Raw genomic sequence first — 6,212 nt, 5'->3', positions numbered from 1 at the left:
CACGAAATCCATTGCTATGTCTTCCCAATTCCATTATGGAATACTAAGCGGTTGCAATAAGCCTGCAGGTTGTTGATGTTCTACTTTCACTTGCAGCCATACTAAGCATTTTGACACATACTCCACTACATCTTTCTTCATTCCTGGCCACCAATACAACGCCTTAAGGTCATGAGTCATCTTTGTCGACCCGGGGTGAATTGAGTATGGGGTATTGTGCGCTTCTTTTAAAATCTTCATCTTAATCCCTTGATCATTCGACATGCATACTCGATTTTTATATCTCAAGAACCCCTGCCCTGATATCGAGAAATTTGTGGCCTTGCCTTCTTTAACTGCAACTATGTGAAATACTAATGTGTCATCATGCCCTTGCCCGATCCGTATATCTTCTAGCAGACTTGACTGGATGGACAAGTTAGCCAGTTGAACAATGACTACTTCTATTCTAGCATTGATCAGCTCTTGCTGTAGCGACTTTTCTATTCCAACTAATGCTACTAGACTTCCATAACTCTTCCTACTTAGCGCATCAACAGCTACGTTGCCCTTCCTGGGTGGTATAGGATTTTTCAGTCATAATCCTTTACTAATTCTAACCACCTGCGCAACCTCATGTTGAGCTCCTTTTGAGTGAAGAAATACTTTAAGCTTTTGTGATCCGTATAAATCTCACACCGTTCTCCATAAAGATAATGTCGCCAAATTTTCAATGCAAAGACCACTGCTACCAACTCCATAACATGCATTGGATTGCGTTGCTCATATTACTTCAGCTTCCTTGAGGCGTAGGCTATCACTTTGTCATTCTGCATAACACACAACCCAAACCTTGTTTCAACGCATCATAGTAGACTACAAACTTGTCCCTGGGTGTTGGTACACAAAGTACTAGTGATGAGCATAGCTTATCCTTAAGCGACAAGAAGCTCTCTTCACACTTATCCATCCAGTTGAATTTTTGCTGTTTCCGGGTCAGGTTGGTAAGTGGAGTGGCTATCTTAGAAAAGCCCTCTACAACCTCCGATAATAACCTGCTAGCCCCGCAAAACTTCTTACCTCTAACGCGTTCTTAGGTCTTGGAAAATCCTTCACAGCCTCTACCTTAGTTGGGTCTATAGCAACTCCATCCTTGGAAACTATATGGCCGAGGAACGCTACTTGTGAAAGCCAAAATTCGCACTTCTTGAACTTAGCATAAATTTGATGCTCTTTTAATCGCAACATGGTCATTTATAAATGTTCCTCATGCTCAACTTCATCCTCTGAGTACACCAAAATATCGTTGATGAACACTACAACGAATTTGTCCAAGTAATCCTTGAAGACCCTATTCATTAAATCCATAAATGCAGCTGGAGCGTTGGTAAGACCAAAAGACATAACTAGAAACTCGTAATGTCCATAACGAGTTCTAAAAGTTGTATTGGGAATATCCTCTTCCCGTATTTTGAGCTGGTGATACCCGGACTGTAGATCAATCTTTGAAAACACGGTCGCTTCTGGAAGTTGATCAAACAAGTCTTCAGTCTGGGGTAGTGGGTAATTACTCTTAATTTTCAACTTATTCAGCTCGCGGTAACCTACACACATCTTCATGCTTCTGTCCTACTTCTTCACAAATAAAACCGGTGCTCCCCATGGCGAATGGCTTGGTCTAATGAAACCCAAGTCTAAGAGTTCTTGTAGTTGCGTCTTTAACTCCTTGAGTTCGGTAGGTGCCATCCGGTATGGTGCCTTTGAGATACGCTTGGTACCCGGTACTATTTTGATTGTGAAGCCAATTTCCCAAGTCAGCGGCAACCCCTAGTAAATCGTCAGGAAATACTTCTTGGGATTCCTTTATTATGCGGACGTCCCTAACCTTTAGTGGTGTTTCCTTTACCACATCCGTGACGCTGGCTAAGAATTTGTGACATCCTTTTCCTATCATCCTCTAAGCTTTGAGAGATGAAATAAGCAGCGTACGTAGTCCTAAAGCCTTTCCCATAAAGCATAGTCTTTGACCGTCAGGAGTCGCGAACGTCACTTGCTTACGTCTGCAGTCGATGGTTGCACCATGCCTTGCTAGCCAATCCATTCCCAGTATTATGTCGAAGTCTTTGATTTTTAGTTCTATCAGGTCTCCTTCTAGTTCTACGTCCTCAATTTTGATCAGTACGCCTCGTACTATCCGTGATGATAGGACTACTTCACCCGAAGGAAATTCTGTCATAAACCTAGTTCAAAATCTTTCACAAGGTTTGTCTAATTTCTCTATCATTCCTAACGAGATATACGAGTGTGTGGCTCCCAAATCAAATAATATTGAACATACATTATTGAGGATAGGAATTTGACCTGTGATTTATTACTAGCTTCAGCTTCTCCCTGGGTCAAGGCAAAGACTCTGGCTGGAACCATCTTGTTGTCCCTTTTCTCTTCTTGCTTGAGCTGGGGACATTCTTTCTTTCGGTGACCTTCCTTACCACAATTTTACCATCCCTTGGTGTTTGCACGACACTCACCAATATTTTTCTTTTGGCACTTAGAGAATTGTGGGTATTCTACATAACCCGACCTACTACCTCCATTGTTTGTCTATGTTCTTTTATCGTTGTTGGACTGCTTATTGTCAGGATGCCTTCTCTTCTGATGATTATTGTTACTGGGCTGTTGGTTATTGTTGTTGTGGTTGTTCTGACCATTCTGAGGTTGACTCTAATGTTTAGGCTTAGGCTTACTGGCCTCCTCCTTACTAACATTCTCTTGAAGCCTTTCTACTTCTATAGTCGTTTCTAGAGCATCGACATAAGTAGTAGTTCCAGGGTTCGCTAGCTTAACCCCTAGCTCAATCTTTGGTCTAAGTCCACTTACAAACTTGGTAACCATCAGAAAATCAGTTGGGACTAGCTCTGGAGCAAACTTGGCTATTTGATCAAAGTTCCGAGCATACTCTACTACCGATAAATTACCCTATTTCAGACTGGTGAACTCCTCGACCCTTGTAGCAATGACTGCCAAATTATAGTACTTCTTGTGGAACAACTCCATAAATCTTGTCCATGCCATGGTGGTGACGTCATGAGTCTACTGAACTAGGTCCCACCATATTCTAGCATCTTTCTTTAAAAGAGAGGAAATGCAGGATATGCGATCCGCGTTGCCGAGGTTCTTGTGCGCTAGGATCGGCTCTACATTTCTGAGCCATTCTTCCGCCTCGAAGGGGTCTGTTGTCCCTTCAAAGTTTGGAGCGTGTTTCTTACGAAACTGCTCGTAGATTGGCTCCATGTACTGAGCTGGGTAAGGCGCATATTCGCCATTGTCCATCCTCCATAAGGACCCACTTGTTGGGGTGCTTGAGCCATTTGCTGAGGCTGCGGTTGCGGCTGAGGCTGAGGCTGAGTCTGTGGCTATGGCTGGGCCTGCTGTCACTGTTGCTGCAGCAATTCCTCCACTTGTTGTCATAGTCTGACAATTTCTGCTATGTTGTCAACTGGAGGCGGCAGTGCACTTCTGTTAGCAGTAGTATTGGTAGCACGCGCTCCCCTTCTGCGAACTGGAGGGGCTTCATTAGTCTCAAGGGCGGCGCTGGAGGCATTGGCGTTTGTGCATGCAGACCTTCTGAGCGACATCTTCAGCAAAGTTCTAACAGTCGAGAAAAACATGTTAGAACTTACCCTAATAGGCTCTAAGGAAAAACTTAGGCTAAGAAAACATAACTCGGACCTATTTCTTATGAAAAAAAAATTTATATAAGCCTTCTTTATAATTAGGGTGTATTTCTATACTTAGAAAAATAAGTCATCTTTCTTATTTTCTAAGTCTGTTTCTAATCATCCTACATGACTTAATTCTCAAGCTCGAAACTCGTCGTTGTTCCAAAGTTAACCATATTGAGGGAGGGCTAAGATCAATAAAATCGGTCCCACTACTATGGCCCCCTGACTCTCAATATAGAACTTGATCCATTGATTTGTATCCACCCTCACCGAACTTGGTCATTATTTATGAAATTTTTTATTTATTACGATTGTAAAAAAAAAAAAAAAATCAAACTCATACATGTCAATAAAAAATAAACAATAATATTCATTTGGAAAAAGGTTTTCACTAAATACAATCATAAATGCAAAGATAATAAATAAATAACTAAAGAAATAAACTAATCTAAAAATCAGGATCTTCTACATTAGACCCTTCATCTAACATTATCTTGAGCCTCAAAATTTCCTCGGGGAAGATTCGTAAAGATTCTATGTTTTTGCTCATTAGTGATTTGGAATTCCATCTTAGAGGTGAACCTAAGTATGATAAAATTATATCTCATAGCTCAGGCATGTCTGCCTTTATAATGCTGCAACACTAGGTTAAGCAAACACAAACAATTCCATACATAGCTATTATCCCCAAAAATTGGAGATCGATGACGTGGCAATAGAGGTGACAAGTGGCATGGAATAGTTGGGCGATCTGGCTTACTAGTAGCCCAATACATCAGTGAAGAGTTGGGACTCCTTGAGAGATGTCATAATCAAGCCAAACGCACCCGAGGAGAATACTTGGGCTAAGGTGTGCTTGGCTCGGACCCTAGTCCGAGGAGCTCAAGTGCTTGGTTCGGACCCTAGTCCGAGGAGCCTAAGTGTTTGGCTCGGACCCTAGTCCGAGGAGAAGCCCATGCATGTGTGGCAAGTGATTGGCTTGGACCATAGTCCGAGGAGTGCCACAAGTGCTTGGCTCGGACCCTAGTCCGAGGAGAGGCTACAAATGCTTGGCTCGGACCCTAGTCCGAGGAGAGGCCACAAGAGGTGTGCTCGGACCTTGGTCCGAGGAGAGCCAAGGTGTGGCTCGGACCTTGGTCCGAGGAGTACCCCTAAGATGTGGCTTGGACCTTAGTCCGAGGAGGGCCAAAAGAGGTGGCTCAGACCCTAGTCCGAGGAAAGCCAAAGGAGGAGTGGCTTGGACGCTAGTCCGAGGAAAGCCCAGGAAGGAGTGGCTCGGGCCGTAGTCCGAGGAGCCCCAATGCATGTGGCTCAGACCTTGGTCTGAGGAGATGTCCAAGGAGTATGGTCCATATGCATGTGTCCAGCATGCATATGTCCGACCAGAAGAGGATATTCATCAGAAATGGACCAGACTACGTCAAATTCCCAGAAACGGCTTCAGCAAGAATCGGTATAGGCATCGCGGGAATCTCTCATTCCTCACTCAAATTGAGGAATCTGTTGTATTTTGAATATTTTGTGTAATTTAAATATAATATGAGTAATAAAATATCTCGATCCTAGGGGGATATCAGTTTAGGATCCCAAGCCTATAAATAGAGGGTTGATGGGATCAGAAAAGGACTTTTGGGAATTGGAGATTTGGTCTGAGTTCTAGAGAGAGAAAGTGCGTTTTTCTTGAGAGAGAACCCTTTTTGTATACCTATTTACACTGAAGAAACTCAGTTGACACTGGTTCATCTGATCTTGAGTGTGGATAAAGTAATAAAATCTCTAAGTGGATTAGGCTATTACCGACTGATCGGGGCTGAACCACTATAAAATCTCTTGTGTTATTTACTTTTCTTGATTAAACTGTCTGTGTCGTTTAAATTCTCTTGAAGGTTTATCGTTTTTGACGTTCTCACGTCATTGGCTAAAAACACAGTCAACAATAGCATTATCACTAGAGTCCATTTAGAAACAAAACATAAATCTAGCTAACTTCCTTACATTCATAACACCCTTTTTGGTCAACTTTTGTGTCACCCTTTTTGCTGTAGTCTTAACATCAGTCAAACAATATTCACCTTATCATAAAACATTAGTGACGTTATAGCAATCCAAGAATTAATACTATCTAACTTCCTTACCTCAGGTCCAAGCACAAATCTCAAACAGCACATAACCACTTTCTCAAAAGCCTAAACATAGCAAGTACAATTTGGCCTCAATCACAATTCATTATCACACAAGCATATCACAAAATTTTGCATGAACTTACTTGTGTACTTTCTAAGTGCCTATGAAAAAACCTATAGGTCACAAGAATTTCACAAAACTCATTTATACATAAAATCATCAATTAGATCACATAATAATTTTAAGCAACCCCAACTTTGAAATTCTAGACTTGGCCTAAATGTACAAAAATGTGATACTTTGTTTTACAAAAATTTTGACCAAAACTCGTGCTTCACATTACTTAAAACTCATAACATGTTTGAAACAAATTTATTTTAAAATATC

The sequence above is a fragment of the Humulus lupulus genome, chromosome 6, assembly GCF_963169125.1.
Source record: "Humulus lupulus chromosome 6, drHumLupu1.1, whole genome shotgun sequence".
NCBI lineage: Eukaryota > Viridiplantae > Streptophyta > Magnoliopsida > Rosales > Cannabaceae > Humulus > Humulus lupulus.
The sequence above is the reverse complement of the archived record's forward strand: the minus strand, read 5'-3'. Positions refer to the sequence as shown.